Source organism: Agelaius tricolor, unplaced genomic scaffold (assembly GCF_023055355.1).
Source record: "Agelaius tricolor isolate 1412-34295 unplaced genomic scaffold, bAgeTri1.0.p SCAF_83, whole genome shotgun sequence".
Classification (NCBI taxonomy): Eukaryota; Metazoa; Chordata; class Aves; order Passeriformes; family Icteridae; genus Agelaius; species Agelaius tricolor.
The window spans coordinates 248,737-264,762 of record NW_027269343.1 but is presented as its reverse complement, the minus strand read 5'-3'; the positions used below and the strand labels follow the sequence as shown (position 1 = coordinate 264,762).

The following is a 16,026-nucleotide window of genomic DNA, read 5'->3' as shown; positions in this document are numbered from 1 at the left end:
CTTTGACTGAAATGTATTTGAAGGACAAGATTAGCTTCAGTACAAGTGTGGTATCTCCTTAGTGAGTAAAGCTTTCACTTGACTGCAGGAAAGCCACAACTTTTCATATCCCTTCTATAGTAACTGTTAAATGTATAGCTGGCACATATGTGTTAGTGATGCATCAAGGCCAGCTCAGCAACAAATTAGTGACTATTTCTGTTGCTGAAAAGGCTGCTCATTTTTATAAGATGCCTGTTGTTGCATTCTGCTAATCAGTATAAACAACTTGTTTTCCAATTTTCTGCTATTTGGGATGATTATGCTTCTGAAAGTTCAGTCTTAGCTTCATATTCCAATTTCAAGCCCATGGAGCTGGAGCAGGTTTGCCTTGGGAGCCGAATTACTATTTTTCAGTGCTGAGCATTCACTAAAGACTTCCCCTGTATTCCTGACTGTGATATTTGGAGTGTAAAAGAACAATCATATCTGCTCACATCTTTTCAGCTGCATCTCTTGTAACTGCTGAATTGAATCTTGTGATAGCTTAAGTGCTTGATTTATCATAGCCAGCCCTGAGATTTCTAATAAAGTTGCACAATGCCAGGCTGCTGTAGAGAGCCTGGTATCTGCAGTTCCATGACAGCATCATTTTCCTGTAGGAAAGGTGGCTGAGGTGACATCTGAAATGTGACCTGAGGGAACACTGCTGGCTAAAAAGGAGCAGCTGATTTTTGGTTATTCTGGGAGGCTGAGCATATGGTGCAGCACAAGGCCAAACAAGTCTCAGTCTGTGCTTTGCCAACCTGCCTCTTAGTGTTCCCTGCAGTCTTCTCTCCCACCTTGGCAGGCAGAAGTTTTGCATTCCTCTTTCCCAGCTAATTAGATACAGTGTTAAGGCATTGCTTTTCCCCATGAAATGGGCTTTGTCAAACATGCTCAGAAGCTGTGGCCCAGTGGCCATGGGGGCAGCCTAATGCCTGCATTAAATGGGTGGATGCCTTTCATTTCACTGCACTTTGTTGAACCTATTACTGGTTTTTTTATATTATGATCAACTGTGCTGTCCAAATTATCTTCACCAGTGGCAACTCTGCTCCACTGGTTCCCCTCTGTCACGTGGCTGTTGGAGCTCAAAGATGAAGGGAGCATTTGTTCTAGACTGAAAAGAAGTTGCTCTTAAAAAGCAAGGACAACTGATTTGAGCCAAGACCCTTCTCCAGAAAGCCTTTGCTAAAGAAACCTTTATGCTTCCTTGGCATTGGCTGTAGCTGGAACGTTGGGTCAGGCTCACAAGGAATTGATTCTGTTGCAATTCTGTGAGACTGAAGCATGACACAAGGGTATTAGACAGATCCTGTGAAATCAAGAACATGGAAAAACCTAAGAAAAGAGGAAATACAAGGATGTAGCAGTGGATTCACAATTCATTTGATAACATTTTCAGGCATTGGGTTAATACCATGTGGTGGAGAGTTGCTACTTCCAGCAGTGAGCTCAACCACTGGACTGTGTTTATGGGGATTATGCTGATGCTGGGTATTCTGCACAAGGCAGAATCTCAGATCTCCAGGCAAACATACACTCAGGGATGATTTTTTTTCCATGACTGCAATGTTTTTAATCCCCAGTGCAAATGGCCTGCTCGGTTTTCTAATAGTTCAAACATACTGGTTTTGGTTTGGGGACAGCATGTCCTTTTAATTACAGGACCATGCCTGTTGCATTAGCACAGGAAACCCAGGGTTGAAAATGGTTTCTCAGAAGCAGAGACACTGTCAGCTCAGCTCATGAAGAGTGTCTCTAGCTGAAGGCAACACAAAATTGTGCAGCTTCTTTCAGATTGTCGTGCTACTGATTGATTAAAAACCAGGAAGAAAACAAGAGCAGATCAAGCCAGAGGGGGCTGACAGTACCAGCATCACTGGTTCCACTCTAATTATATAAATCTAGGTATCAGGAGTGACTAATGCAAGGGATTTGGGCAAGAGCTTGCCATGACTTTCATGGTTCATCCTTCTAACTGGGATGTAATGCAGTGTGTCTGAGACTAGCAACATTCTATTAGCAATGCATACAAGAAATTAATTATTCAAGCTTGTTATGGTGAGCCTTAAATTGGTTGCAGCCCAGCATTGTAAAAAAGAACTTTATCATTCCCTGGTGGAAAGTAGATATTTTAATAAATATCTGCAGACTGTGTACAAATTTACTACATTGATGATGCCTCACTCACCTTGTGCTGCTTACTCATGTTCTGCTTTTGCCCTTGATAAGAGCAGCAGGGCATGGTCCTGTTAAATAACACCTCCATCCTGAGCTAAAGATGATGGGATCCTCCTGCCAGAAAAAATAGAAGGAATCCAACCTCTCTCAGTTGGCTGTTGATTTCTAAAGCTGAGATCAAACATTAGAACCATGGGATCAGAGAATGGTTTGGGTTGGAAGGGACCTTAAAGCCCATCCAATTCCAACCCCCTGCCATGAGCAGGACACTTTCCACTAGACCAGGCTGCTCCCAGCCTCATCCAGCCTGGCCTGGAAATTTTCATTCTTTCAAATTATTTTCTTGAATTTCAGCTGCATAGTTTTGGACTCGGAAGGAATGAAAATATATCTAACCAAAGAGCTTTGTTCATTTTCCTTCTTATCTGCCTCAGCAGGGCAGTCTGATTAGTTTTCTGTCATGGTTATGCTTCTTTCTCACTTCAAAATATCCCTTATTGCAAAGTTTCCTTCCCTCTCACACTCTATAAGCCATTTGGGCACTTCAGTCCTGCAGAATGTGCCAGTCTGTGAACCCCTCAGGTTGTGCATGGACAGACTCAGTCACCAGCACAATGAAATGTGCCAGTCTGACTTGTCAGTGAAATGAGGCATAATCCCCTTTAGCAGCTCTACTCTGTACCAAAAGTACTTTAGCTTCAGTGAGGTTAAACCTGAAATGGGTTTGGTCCCTCTTAAAATCAGAGAAGGTTTTTAAACAGACCTAAATGAGTCCATTTGCAGAGCTGAGAAACGGTCACTTGGCTTCTCTCCCTTCTGACCCAGAGTGGTAAATTGAAAAACCATGAAAAATAGGTTTTGTAGACATAGCTGATACTTTGGGGGTTGTGATAATGCCCCAAGCACTGGGGTAGCAATTCCAGCAGCTGACTCTAGAGAGGAATTCTGAGTTTGCATTGGATTCTGCTGGAGACAGACTGCTGTTAGCTTGGAGCTACAGTGTCTACAATAGCACTAATTAGCATTCAAGGCAAAAAATCATTACTTCTAAAACACAGCTTTTATTCTCTAATACTTCTGGTATCAGCTATCATGTAATGTGAACCTCCAGAGAAATGCTTTGTAAGTAAGAATTGCACTTTAGCTTGTCAGGCAGACTTGCACCACTGAACTCACTGAACACATTTAGAGTCAAAAATCTCTTGTTTCTCTGATTCCTGTAGCAAGTATTTGGTATAATTTGCCAGTATATACAGGGCATTAAAAGACTCCAGCCTGAAATCTTCTGGCATTATTACATAAGACAAGTCTGAATTAACCACAACCCATATGATCTCCTTCCTGAGGGGAAACAGAGGTGCCTGACTAAAATTCCTTAGAAATTCCCATAGTTAGAGCCATTGGGATGGCCTGCTGGTGAAATCAAGAGAGATACAGTTCCACAGGACATGGGCCAGCTGGAGATTATGAAGAGCATCAGGACAGGAAAAAGAAACAAGTTCTTCCTGAAGAGAGCAATGGAAGCCTCAAAGAAGTTCCTGAGAGAGGCTGTGACATTTCCATCCTTGGAGATGCTCTGAATTCAAAGGAGATAAAGTCCTGGGCAATCTGATCAAACATTGAAGTTAGCCTGGTCTGGGACAAATGTTGAAATTAGCCTGGTCTTGAGTGAGGGCCCTTGGCCCAGGTGGCCTCCAAAGGTCCCTCCTGGCCTACAGTAACCTGTGATTGTCCCATTCCAAACCTCCTGTGGCAGATGGGGCTTCTTGAACCACATCTACAGGGCTGCATTCAGTAGCCCTTCATGTCTTAATTCCTTTCTATGAATTTGTCCATGGGGTTTTTTTTGGAACATCAAGACTTCTGCTTCCCATCATTTTGGAGCAAACTGTTCTGCAGCCTGTGTGTGCTGCCAGCTGCCACCTTCAGCTTTCCTGGAAGCTGCTTGTTCCTGGGGTGCCTTCTGCCTCCCCTGTGTGAAACAAAATGAATGTCACATGGGATTTTGTAGATGTTCCCTATTTTTCCTACTCCATAGCTACAGATAATGGTTTCCCTGGATCTGTCTGGTCTTCCAAAGACCATAAAGTTGTGTGACAAAGGTTGTGTCATGGACCAAAGTGTATTCTTTGGATCAGTGCCCAGGAAGCCAAGCCTGGCACATCCCAGCCTTTATTTGCATGAAGAAGTTTAATACGAGGAATTGTTGTTTAGGCAAGAGACATGGGAATATTCATTCATAGCCATAAAAACTCCAAGATAATATTCTGATTCATCCCTTGTGTGGGTGAAAGGAGGAAATCAAAACACAAAAGGATGGCCTGTGCTGGCTTTGTTTTCCTGGTGCAGACAGAGCCAGAGCTGGGCATCGCATTAGCGGACCTGTTCATAAAATATTCCATAACAACCAGAGCAGCTCATGCTTAATGGAAAAACATTAAATGTTCCATTGGGAAACAATTGCCCTTTATACAAGATGCATTTCTTCTCTCTCCCTTTTGTTCAGGGAATCTGACTGGGAACAAAAAAAAGCTTGTCCCTTCAGACACCCTCTGTTCGTGCTGCTCCCTCCCCAAATCAGGATCCTAATCCCTTGTTTGGACCACATAATCAGCTACACAAATATCAGTCGAGATAGCACAGACAGATTACAGCTCCCAGCAGGACCAGGGAGGATGGGTCAAGCTTTAAATACCTCTGCCTGCATGCAACTGTTTTTCCTAATGATAAAGCAAGAGGAATATAAACAGGAATTCTTTAGGCAGATGGCCTTTAGTAACCTCTCCATGAGGCATCAGCAGCTTGTAAATAATGAGTGGTCCAGTGAGCCAGCCCTGACTGGAAGGGCTTTCCAGAGCTGGATTGGGAAGCCTTGTGCATGGCTGAGGGGGAAGATATTATTGGAGGGAAAAAAGAGATAATAAAGGCTGATAATTAACAGTAAAGAGTGAAAGCCACTGTAGAAGATAAATTTGTTTTCAGTTTTAAACCATAGTTGAGAGCTGACTCCTGCAGCTATTTAGTGCAGTCATGGCTAACTTGGGAAGATAGGGAATACTTCCAGGAGCCATAAACCATAAGTTGCTTCATTCTCCCATTTGGTGAGAAACAGAGATATTCTGCCCTTGGTGTGGGCCATGCCTCTCTTTCCTTCTCTTTCCTTGGGGAAGCAATATTGCTAAACTTGTAAAGAAAAAGGGAACTTTGACCTGTTGAGATTTAAGCACTGGATGTAACATGTACCTGTTTCTAATCCATATCCATAAATAAGTCCTTGAGAGTGCCCACAAATCCAGACTATTTCCTGACAAATTCCTCCATATATCTGCTTTGCTTGGCTGAGCTCAAAATTGAAAGGTTGAAGTCCTTGCCTGATACATATTCTCAATTATTGTCATTTTCCAAACCAAGTAAGGGATGCTCCAGCTGTACAAATTGGCATCACTATTTCTGGGATGCATAAATATGAGTAACAGCTCCAGAGAAATCTTTAAAGATTCCTCTTGGGAGAAGGACTGGGACATCTCAAAACTGGCTCATCTTGATTACTATCTGTTCATGTGGCAATCCAGCTGGCTGCTGTCCATGGATATTTTTATATATATATATATATCCTATATATTTATACGATCTGGGGACAATGATTATCTCTTTAATATTGGGGCTGAGATTTTATGTGCAGAGCTGGGAACAGCAGCAAACCATTTCAGGTCCTCAAATTGGGTAGGAAACCTGGAGCTGAGCAATCACTGCCCTACTGGAGTAGGCTTAAGATTAAATGGGCCAGGTTAGATGGGATATTGGGAAGAAACTCTTCCCTGTGAGGGTGGGCAGGCCCTGGCACAGGGTGCCCAGAGAAGCTGTGGCTGCCCCTGGATCCCTGGCAGTGCCCAAGGCCAGGTTGGACAGGGCTTGGAGCAGCCTGGGCTGGTGGAAGATGTCCCTGCCCATGGGCAAGATGGGATTGAAGGTCCCTCCCAACCCAAACCAGTCTGTGACTAGGATTCTGTGATTGTTACTGGGGGAAAATTAAAGTTATAAATCATGCAGAATTAGACATCCACTTTTGCAAAGTGTTTCCATGATTAGTTGAAAAATTGTAGTGGGTAGTTATGCCTATTTTCCCATAAAATCTAATAATAATTTTAAAAGCCACATTTGACTGCATTAAACCTGAGTTTCTGTGAGCTGTAATTCTAAATTAGCCTTTACCTTTAGCCTAGCCAGTAAAAACTGGACACTTGGGGAAGAGATTGTGAGAAATGGATTAGGAAATTTGTCTGAAAAAAACCCTTTCTTCACCTTTTACCAACACACATGTAAACTGTGCAGGCTGCATGCCCAGTGTGGGGGTAAGGCTTGGTTATGATTCAGCTCAATGGAATGTAAATGAAGGCTCCTATAATGAAATGAGTGGGAACATTTTGGGCTTTCATTAACTTCACACTGTAAGAAAGAGATAATTCAAAGAGCTGCTTCTCACTTCTGAGAGATAGTTTTCAAAAACCTGATTAGAGAACTCATAGAATTGGGGCTTTTGTTGAAACTAAACCTTCAGTGAGAAATGTCTGTAACATCCTCTTCTCCTCGGTGCCGAGCAGGATTTAAGAAGTGAAATCTTGAATATCTGAAAGGCACAGACAAATTGAATTTAGCACAGAGAGATTGTCAATAGCTGCAGTGAGGCACTGGCTGTGAGCTGAAGGCTACTGAAACTGGGAGTAATTTATAGTAAAACCAGTATTCAAGTAATGACACTTTAATAACTTCAGCTAAAGGCCAAAAAGAATGGGGAATAAAAGTGGGTTGGTGGAAGTTAAGTACAAGTCAGCTGGGCTAACTCTCTACCCTTGGAGTTCTGAACCACTTGAGCAGGAGTTTAGCCAGGAGATTTACCCAGAGCCAACAGCAGTCAAATTTTCGGGAAAAACCCCGTTTTTAGGAGCTGAAACAATCAACTCTTTTCCATCCCCAATGGCTTTTGAACTGCAGTTTGTGTGCTGAGCAGGTAGAATAATGCAAACAAAACAGTACCTCATGTGAGGAGTGATTATGCAATCCAAAGCAGATTACAGCACCTCCAAACTAACAGTTTACTTTAGACACATTTGCTGAAAGGATTACCAGAAAATATCAGGATAATCATGTGTGTTGTACCACCAGTTGGCTGCTGGTGAGGGGAGGATACAAAAGAAATATCAATATAATTGTAGTTGGCACAAAGAGGCACATGAGGCTGAGGTAATTTTGTAGAGCCTGTCCACATTAGTGTTGAAAATTAGCTGTTCCAACAGCAGATTGTTTTCACAGACCTTTTTTTTTTTTCTTTCCAGGATGAGGAAACCTGGTTGAATTCAAAGATGATGGGGCAAGTTAGAGGCTGGAGGAGAAGCTGTGGCCAATTGCAGCAACACATCTGCCAAGGTACCTGCCCTGTGCAGTAGTGCTGCAAGCCTGGGCCATGGCATGGGAGTGCAAACAGTGCCAGGAGTTTGAAATTAAATTAAAATTGGAAATTAAATGAGTAGATAGTCCTCTGCAGAGCAAAGTGAGAGTACAGGGTAAGTGCTGCCTGGTGAGTTCACTGTTGTGCTCACATACACAGTGACAGGCAAACATGGGCATTACTCAACACCTGCAATCCTGAAATAACTTGCCTATATGAAAGGAAAAGGTCTCACAGGGAACAGAGGCCTGGTAGTCCCTGTGTCTGAGCTCACTGCAGGCATGAGCATTAGATAAGGCTGAAGAATCCTCTCTTCACTTTATGAAAGTATGGAAAAATAATTATGCTCTTTCCTTGGTGAGTAATAACTCAACAAAGCAGCAGCTTGGAGCATGCTGCTCGCTCTCCTCGCTGTGATTTCCCTTCCTGCAGCAGTCCAGGATGCTTCTGGTTGTCAGCCTTGGGACTGGCTGATGCATTTACATTTAGAGATCCTGTTACAGCACAGTGGCCTGTTTAATTGGAGTGAAGATGCCTGAAAATCAACCTTATATCTGGGAGCTTGTCCTTATCTTTAGGTGCCAGCATGCTGCCTGGTCAAACTGAAGTGATCAAGTTAAAATTCTGGAGCAATGGCCTTTCTGGGCTAAAATTTAGAAGCCACAAATGGAGCTGGCTGGAAAAAGCCCAGCTGAATAGGAACAGAGTCTGGGACAAGACAGAGTCGAGGTTGTTTCCCTGAGCTGAGAAAATGGCCAAGCCACAGCTGCTGGTCTTGTCTGGAGCAGACAGCTGTAGAAAACATTTTGCTGTGCAACAAAAGGGCAAATACTAGGATGCCATGAGACTCATGTAGAGTTTGGCTTGCATAGCTGAACTCCTGCCCTCTTTTTGTACCAGGATTATTCTTAGGGGCTGAAGCAAGAGCAGGATTTGGAGCAACCTGGTCTAGTGGAAGGTAGGGAGAATTAGGACTTTAGGGCCTTTCCCCAGCCATTCTGGGATTCTGTGGTTCTGTGGATTTGCTCTGCTGTCAAGCATCCATAAAGCTCCTGATTTAATAGTTCAGTGATAAAGAGCTCATTAATATTGTACCACAATCCCTGTGTGGAGGCTGTTGCCAAAAACCTACATGGTAACAGGAGCAGCAGGGCTGGGTCTCAGTGCCAGCCTTCAGTAAGTGAATTAAAGAAAAAAGCAGCAACAAAAAATCCTGCTCTGTGACTTTAAACAGTGGTTAGACAGCCAGGTGAAAAGACACTGGCCTGCTCTGCTTTTAGCTTGCAACATAAGAAAATAAATTTTAGGCTCTTGTGGGTCGTGTCTATGTAATGAAATTAAAAGGATTTAAGCTAAACTCTCCCTCAAGGGAGCATCACTGCATGGTTGCAAGAGAACATCTGCACCTGAGAGACTATTTGGATGCAAATAATGCTGCAGTTCACAAGTGCCTTTTCAGAAGCCCATGGCTGATGTGCAGCCCTGACTGGGGCTGGGCAACCACACGGAAACAAAAACCTCTCCATGGAGGATCTGCCGCTCCAGTGACCCTGGGTAGTCAGTGTTCATGCTCCTCATCAGAGCAGTGCTGGGAAATGCAGCTGGGCGGGCAGTAAGTACTGAAATTGAGTACAAATCCACAATTCTCATCACCTCAGAACCCATGCAATACAAGCACAGGCCCTTAAAATGTACTTTTTTTCCTTCAGAGATTAGCAAAATGTTAAAACTTACAAAGAGTATTGTTGTAGTGTTGGGTCCCCAGGATGAGGTGAGAGATGAGAATCTGACTCCAAGTTCTTAGAAGGCTGATATATTATGTTATATTATATTATATTATATTATATTATATTATATTATCATATCATATCATATCATATCATATCATATCATATCATATTGATACACTAAAACTATACTAAACTATAGAGAAAGAATACAGACAGAAGGCTAGAAAAGAATGAATAATAAAAACCCATGACAGACTGAGAGAGTCCAACACAGTTGGCTGTGATTGGTCATTAATTAAAAGCAATTCACATGCTGGGTAAACAATTCTCCAAATCATATTCCAAAGCAGGAAAACATGGAGAAGCTGAAGCTTTTCAGCTTCCCAGGAGAAATCCCAGGCAAAGGGATTTTTCAGAGAATATCATGGTGACAGAGTATAAAACTCTAGACTTGCTCATGACATGGCATCTGTTCCTTGTCATATTTTTCTTTTTTATCTTCTTTCTTTGGCACTGGAATAAGGTCTTAATATTCAGAAGTGTCCCAATGTTTTCTTCCTGTGGATTTGTGAGAGTAGCCGGATCTGGGGGTTAAACAATGGCAGCTTTTGAAAGGAGAGAGGGTCGGGAGCACCAGTGTCATGATGCACAGCCGGAAAAGAATGTTTGCAACTAAAAAGATCTGTTAATGAATTCTGAGTATTTATAGCTCTGTGAGCTTTCCTGCAGAGTTCATCTCCATGGGAAGTTATTAGCTCAAAAGTGAGCTTAGTCACAAGCCGCTTATGGGGAATATTTCTATTTATAATATTCTCATTTCAATGACTGGTGCTTCCACGACAGGGCTATTTACTCATTGAGGTGTCCAGTGCTGCTCAGGTCAAAATGTATCACTGCAGATACCACTGCCTCAATGGGGAGAGAGCTCTACAGCCATGACAGGCACAGAAGCACCTGCCATGTGAGGCTGGGATGGCCAAGGAGGAAGGGAGGGGTTGAAACCCTATTGCTCACCCAGCAACCCCTTTTACACTGAGCAGCAAACCACAGCAAAGGGAGCAGAATATGGGGAATGCATTGGAGCTAATGCTGTACACACTGTTTTATCATCCTTTTCCTGCTCTATCTGGTTTCAGAAGCCAATCTGCCTTCATCAGCACAGGGTGAACAGGGGGTACATATGTCAGCACAGGAGAACAGCTTGGAGCATGAACTGATATTAAGGCCACTCATGCATGAGGTAATTTGTTTTATAATAGCAGCAGAAAGGCTGCTTATGCATCAGAGAGATGCAGCAGCCTGGGAGCCATGGGGGAATTAAAGTAGCACTGTGCACTGGAAATGCTAATAAATATGAACTTCTGCCCAGATGGATTTTATTTGGTTTATGGCCATGCAGAGCCTCCCTGCTTCCTGCCACTGCCAGGGGCTGGGAGATGGATCTCCAGGCTGCTGTAGCAAGGATCTCTGTGCACAAAGTTGTGTGTGAAGAATCCTCTGGAGTTCCTTCCCACAGTCAGAGCTCGTGGTGTGGACGTGGCTGCCTTGCTGCTGCTGGAATGCTCCCACGCAGCCACCAGTGGCAGCTGCAGCTCAGATGATGGGAGGGTTTCTGCTGTTCTGAGGCTGGTAATGCCCTTCAGGGAATGGCAAAGGGGCAGAGAGCAGACACAGTGAGAAATGAGGAAAAGGAAGGATCGAGCCTAGGGAGGCCTTGTGAATAAGCAAAGCTTGACTCTTTCATCTGAATTCTGGATTTAGCACCCTGCTTGTATGTGTCTATGTTGAAAGGCTGCTTTCAGGTTTATCTGTGGGGTCTGACTCTGAGAAAGGCCTCAAGATCAAGCACTGGCTTGTGGTATTTTTGGGGTCCCCAGAAAGAGGAGGAAGGAAATGATGCATCTGACTCCATGTTCTTAGAAGGCTAATTTATGATTTTATTATCTATATTATATTAAAGAATGCTATACTAAAACTATACTAAAGAATAGAGAAAGGATACAGACAGAAGGCTTAACAAGATAATAATGAAAAACTTGTGACTCTCCAGAGTCTCGACACAGCCTGACCGTGACTGGCCATTAAGTCAAAACAATTCACATGTTGGATAAACAATCTCCAACCACATTCCAAAGCAGCAAAACATGGGAGAAGCAAGTGAGATAATTCTTGTTTTCATTTTTTCTGAGGCTTCTCAGCTTCCCAGGAGAAGAAATCCTGGCAAAGGGATTTTTCAGAAAATGTGACAGTGACACTGTCTCTGAGACGTGCTGCCCTTCTAGAGCAGCTTTCAGTGCCAGTATATGAAAAAAACATTGAGCTTTCATTTTGAGTAATATTAATTGTTTTATTGAATAGTAGAAGTTACTTGATCTTTTTACAAGTTGCAACATCACCATTTGTTACTTGATGGTCACTGGAGGTCATGCCAAGAGGGTTTCAAACGAGACTGGCTTTAAATGTACCCATTTAAAGTCACCCTCAGGTACAAAACTTCTGCCCGAAGGTGAAGAAACACATTAGACTTACAAGGTTTAAGATGTCCTTGCATCATTCATTATTGTCAAAATATGGGTGATTTACTGTGTGCCCTTTTCCCCCTCATACAGGGAGCTGTAAATGCTGACTCAGTTCACAGAGTTTATCACTCAGTCCTTGGGCTGCCTTAGCAGTTGCAGAATCACTGACAATTCCAATACTAGGCTCCCACCAAATCCAGCTCCCAGCAGCCTCTCTCTGCTGTGGTTAAAGCCATCAATTGAGCTCCTTTACCAAAAACTCTCTAATGTTACTCATTTATTGTCACTGGGTGTTACTAATGGTTGCTGAGGGCCCTTGAGGGGGTATATTGCCTTTATTAAAAATGCTAAACAGCATTTTAGCAACCTTTTGGGAAGCTGAGGCTGGCTTGACTTCTTGGTTGATGAGGCAACACCATGATTCATGAAACCACAGCAGTTCAGCTAAACCCTACTCTGCAGTGCCTGAGTTTTGTGCCAGCAAACCTCTCAAAATGTGGTTCAGGAACCTGAGATATCTCCATTTGCAATGGGATTCACTGGAATGTTGACCAAAGTCTGAAACCCCAGACTCCTGGGCTGTAAAGCATCCATTTTTCATCAGATTTATTTTGGGTTTGATGCAGACTGGAGACTGTGTGCTACCTTCAGTGTGTGTGAGCATGAACAGACCATCAGCTGATGGTACAGAGGGGGAGCTGGAGCTGCAGATGATTTTCCAGCTGAAAGGGCAGCTGGAAGCACAGCCTGCCACCAGCAGCCCTTGTCACAGGCAGGCCCTGCTGTCATTCCTGCCCTGATGGCTCCCTGACTCCAGACAGAACATGCTCTGATGCTCAGCCTGAGAAATAAAGCTCCAAAGCTTCATTTGTCTACTTAATATCAGTCCCAATGGTTGTTCTTTCTCTCAAGACTGAAGGAAACTTGCTGCCAGGTGTTCCCAAACATCCCCAGCTCCTAAATGCAGGGAGATGTCTGTCAGCCCCAAAAAAAGCATGTTGTGCCAACCCTGATAATGAAAAGCTCCAAACAAAACAAAGCAGTGAGAGAATTTTTAATGCAGCTATAAATCACTTTGAAATGAAGCATGTCAATGCCTTATGTGGAAAACCAAACTGATGCAAACAGCACTCAGGAGCTGGCAGCATTTCATGGTTTTTTACACTCATCCCACATAGAACTGGCTTTATTTCTTTTGCACAGGCAGGTTTTTACCCATCATCCTTGCTGGTGTCTCATGTTGACATCAGCAGGAGCCTTCATCAAATACATTTGTCTTTATACTGATACTTTTTATAGAATTGGGCTGTTTGCCACTCAAGGAAATTGTAGTTTCAGAGGAGTTCAAGTGGTTCCTCAGTGTAATTCATTCCCAGAGAAGATTAAGAAAAGCTTAAATCTGGCAGCATGACTATTTGCCTGGAAGAAGCAGGGAGTATTTCTTACTCAATCTGACAGAAGAAAACCAAGACTCGTTGGGGTTTTAATGAAAAACAGAGTGTGACTAAATATAAATCCACACTTTAGCTGTCTTCTGCAGGGGAGAAACATCTCAGGGTAACCTCCAGAGCCACCATTATTTGCCCTGAGAAGTTCAAGCTTTGGATGGATGTAGAGCACGTTCTGAGACCTGTCCTGTCAGAACTCCCAGGGTGCTGCACAACTTCATGCAAAGCAGGAGGAGTTGTGCAAAGCAGGAGGAGTCAGGGCACAAATGTCAAGTGCTCCTCTCTTGCCTGCTGCTGCTTGTCAGCAGAGGAATATCCACATGGCTGAAGGGCAACTGCTTGCTTATCAGTCAATCTGAGGGAGCAGGCTTGCACTGACAGCTGAGGGTTTGTAACCAGTACCCAGCAGGGATGAAAAACCTGCTGATAAAAGCCTGGCAGCTTGGGTAACTTGTTGGCTTTGTATGGCACTGAGCAATGTTTGATAGAAAGACAATCCTGTGCCTCTAGAAAGCCCAGAATCACAGAATGGGTTGGGCTGGAAGGGACCTTAAAGCCCATCTCATTCTAAACCCCAGCATGGGCAGGGACACCTTCCACCAGCCCAGGCTGCTCCAAGCCCTGTTTAACCTGGAAAACTTCCAGGGATCCAGGGGCAGCCACAGCTGCTCTGGGCACCCTGTGCCAGGGCCTGGCCACCCTCACAGGGAAGAATTCCTTCCCAATATCCCATCTAACCCTGCCCTCTGTCACTGTGAAGCAATTTCCCCTTGTCCTAGTGCTCCAACCCCTTCTAAATAATCCCTCTCTGTCTTGCTTGGAGCTCCCCTCCAGCACTGGAAGGCCACAATTAAGTCATCCTGAAGCTTCTCAAAGCTGAAGAATCCCAACTCTCCCAACCTTTCTCAGAGCAGAGCTGCTCCATCTTTCTGATCATCTTTGTGGTCTCCAGCAGCTCCACATCCTCCCTGTGCCGGGAGCACAGGGCTTGAGGCAGCCGTGCAGGGGGGTTTTACCTGAGCAGGGCACAGAGGCACAATCTGCCCCTCCCCTGCTGCCCATGCTGCTTTTGATGCTTCTTTTTGATGCTTCTCTACAATTCCACATTTGTGTGTGCTTTTTTGCTCCTTTTTTTTTAGTTGGAACTGGAAGTTCAGTCAGATGTTTGTCCCTTTTCTCCCTGCAGAAGTTGTTCAGCTTTCAAATGCTATGGAAGAAGGTGGTGTGTGCTGCAACAGAGCCCTGCCCTAAGCCTGCCCCAGTATTCTGAGGGAGAGAAGTAATTGTTTGCTTAGCTGGGCCCTCCAGGAGCCAAAGTAGCACTTCAGGTGATAAGGGCAGCCTAATAAAAGTGGCTCTTAACTATTTGTAGGCTGTAAGAAAACAGCATGGAAAGAATATTTTCTGCTGGAAGGGGATGGAGTCAGGGTTCCAATCTAAGCATGCATAGAAGTAACAATGAATAAATATGAATAAAAACTGATTAATGGGTGCCAATAAAACCAGTCACTAACTAAAGTCTCCTTATTTGATTCCAGCTAAATCATCAGAGTCAAGAGCCTTCCTCTGCCTCTGTGGCAGAGGTTGCTGGCTGAAGCCAGTGGGAGTTTTGCAGCACTTTTTCTGGAACATGTGAGCTGGTGTAATAAGTTACCCTACTTGGACTTAGCAGAGTAAACCTTTAGTGCCCCTGTGTAATCCTGGCTGTGCAGCTTTGCCCTGTCTGGCTGAGCTGGTCCTTGGAAAAAATGGGAAGCTTGGAACTAAATGTAATGCAGACCCTTTTTCCCAGCTCTGAACAGGACTTGTCGTGTGTTCATGGCTAAGGATTAGCACTCACTCCACTCTCAACTCAACATTTCAACTTTTAGTTGCAGATTTGCAGTCTGAGGGAAGGCCACTGTGGAAAACTTCATTCTCCAAAGGGAAAGCTGACATACAAATGTCACTTTAGTGAATAGAACAAGAGTTTTAAGTGTTTCTCAATTATCAGTGATAAGCTTTGAAGTGCAAAGCTGAATGACTAAGGCTTCTGTACTCAAAAGTCTCCAAGTGATCTGCAGCTGGCAAATGTAACAAGAATCAGTTTTCCAACATGACAGAACCATACTCTGATCTTCTTATATGATGATTCATGACCACCACCTCTCTGTGTGGGCTTGTCCTTGCTCTTTCCTTGTCCTTCCACAGCAGCTTTTATTTCTTGTCCCTGCAAAGTCCTCTTTTTGCACTGGTGTGTCTCTATCACTGGTGGAGAGTGCTTAAACATCTGCACTTGGGGGCTGAGACCCAGCTCCCAGTGCTCTGTCACAGCACAGAGCCAAATCTGTGCCTGACCTAGGAGTGAAGTCAGTTCTTTGGCTCTGGGAATCAGTTTGGTGTTGGACCAGGCTTTATTCAAGCCTTAATTGCTTCACTGTTCAAAACAAAAAAAAAAAAAAAAAAAAAAAAAAAAAAAAAAAAAAAACAAAAAAAAGGAGAAAAAAGTGCTCTAAAATGGGCTGAAATGTAGCTCTGAACAGTTGAGCTATTTAGCTGGAGTTCTTAGTACACTACAAACTTCTTAATAGCTTTCATAACTTATGCTTTGTCCCTTCCCTCCACAGAGATGAAATGCACTGATTTACATTTACTCATTTTTTGTCATTAAGAGAAAAGAATCAAGCACTTCATAGGCT

General features: G+C 43.6%; 1 protein-coding gene across 1 annotated transcript in view; it reads left to right on the top strand.

Moving 5' to 3' along the window:
- TRPM8 (transient receptor potential cation channel subfamily M member 8) overlaps positions 1 to 16,026 on the top strand; it is a 130,569-nt gene that overhangs the window by 16,998 nt on the left and 97,545 nt on the right. Inside the window, exon 2 of the mRNA XM_071418335.1 lies at positions 7,539 to 7,629. The gene's annotated coding sequence lies outside the window, so the exon portion shown is untranslated. The remainder of the gene's footprint in view (positions 1 to 7,538; positions 7,630 to 16,026) is intronic.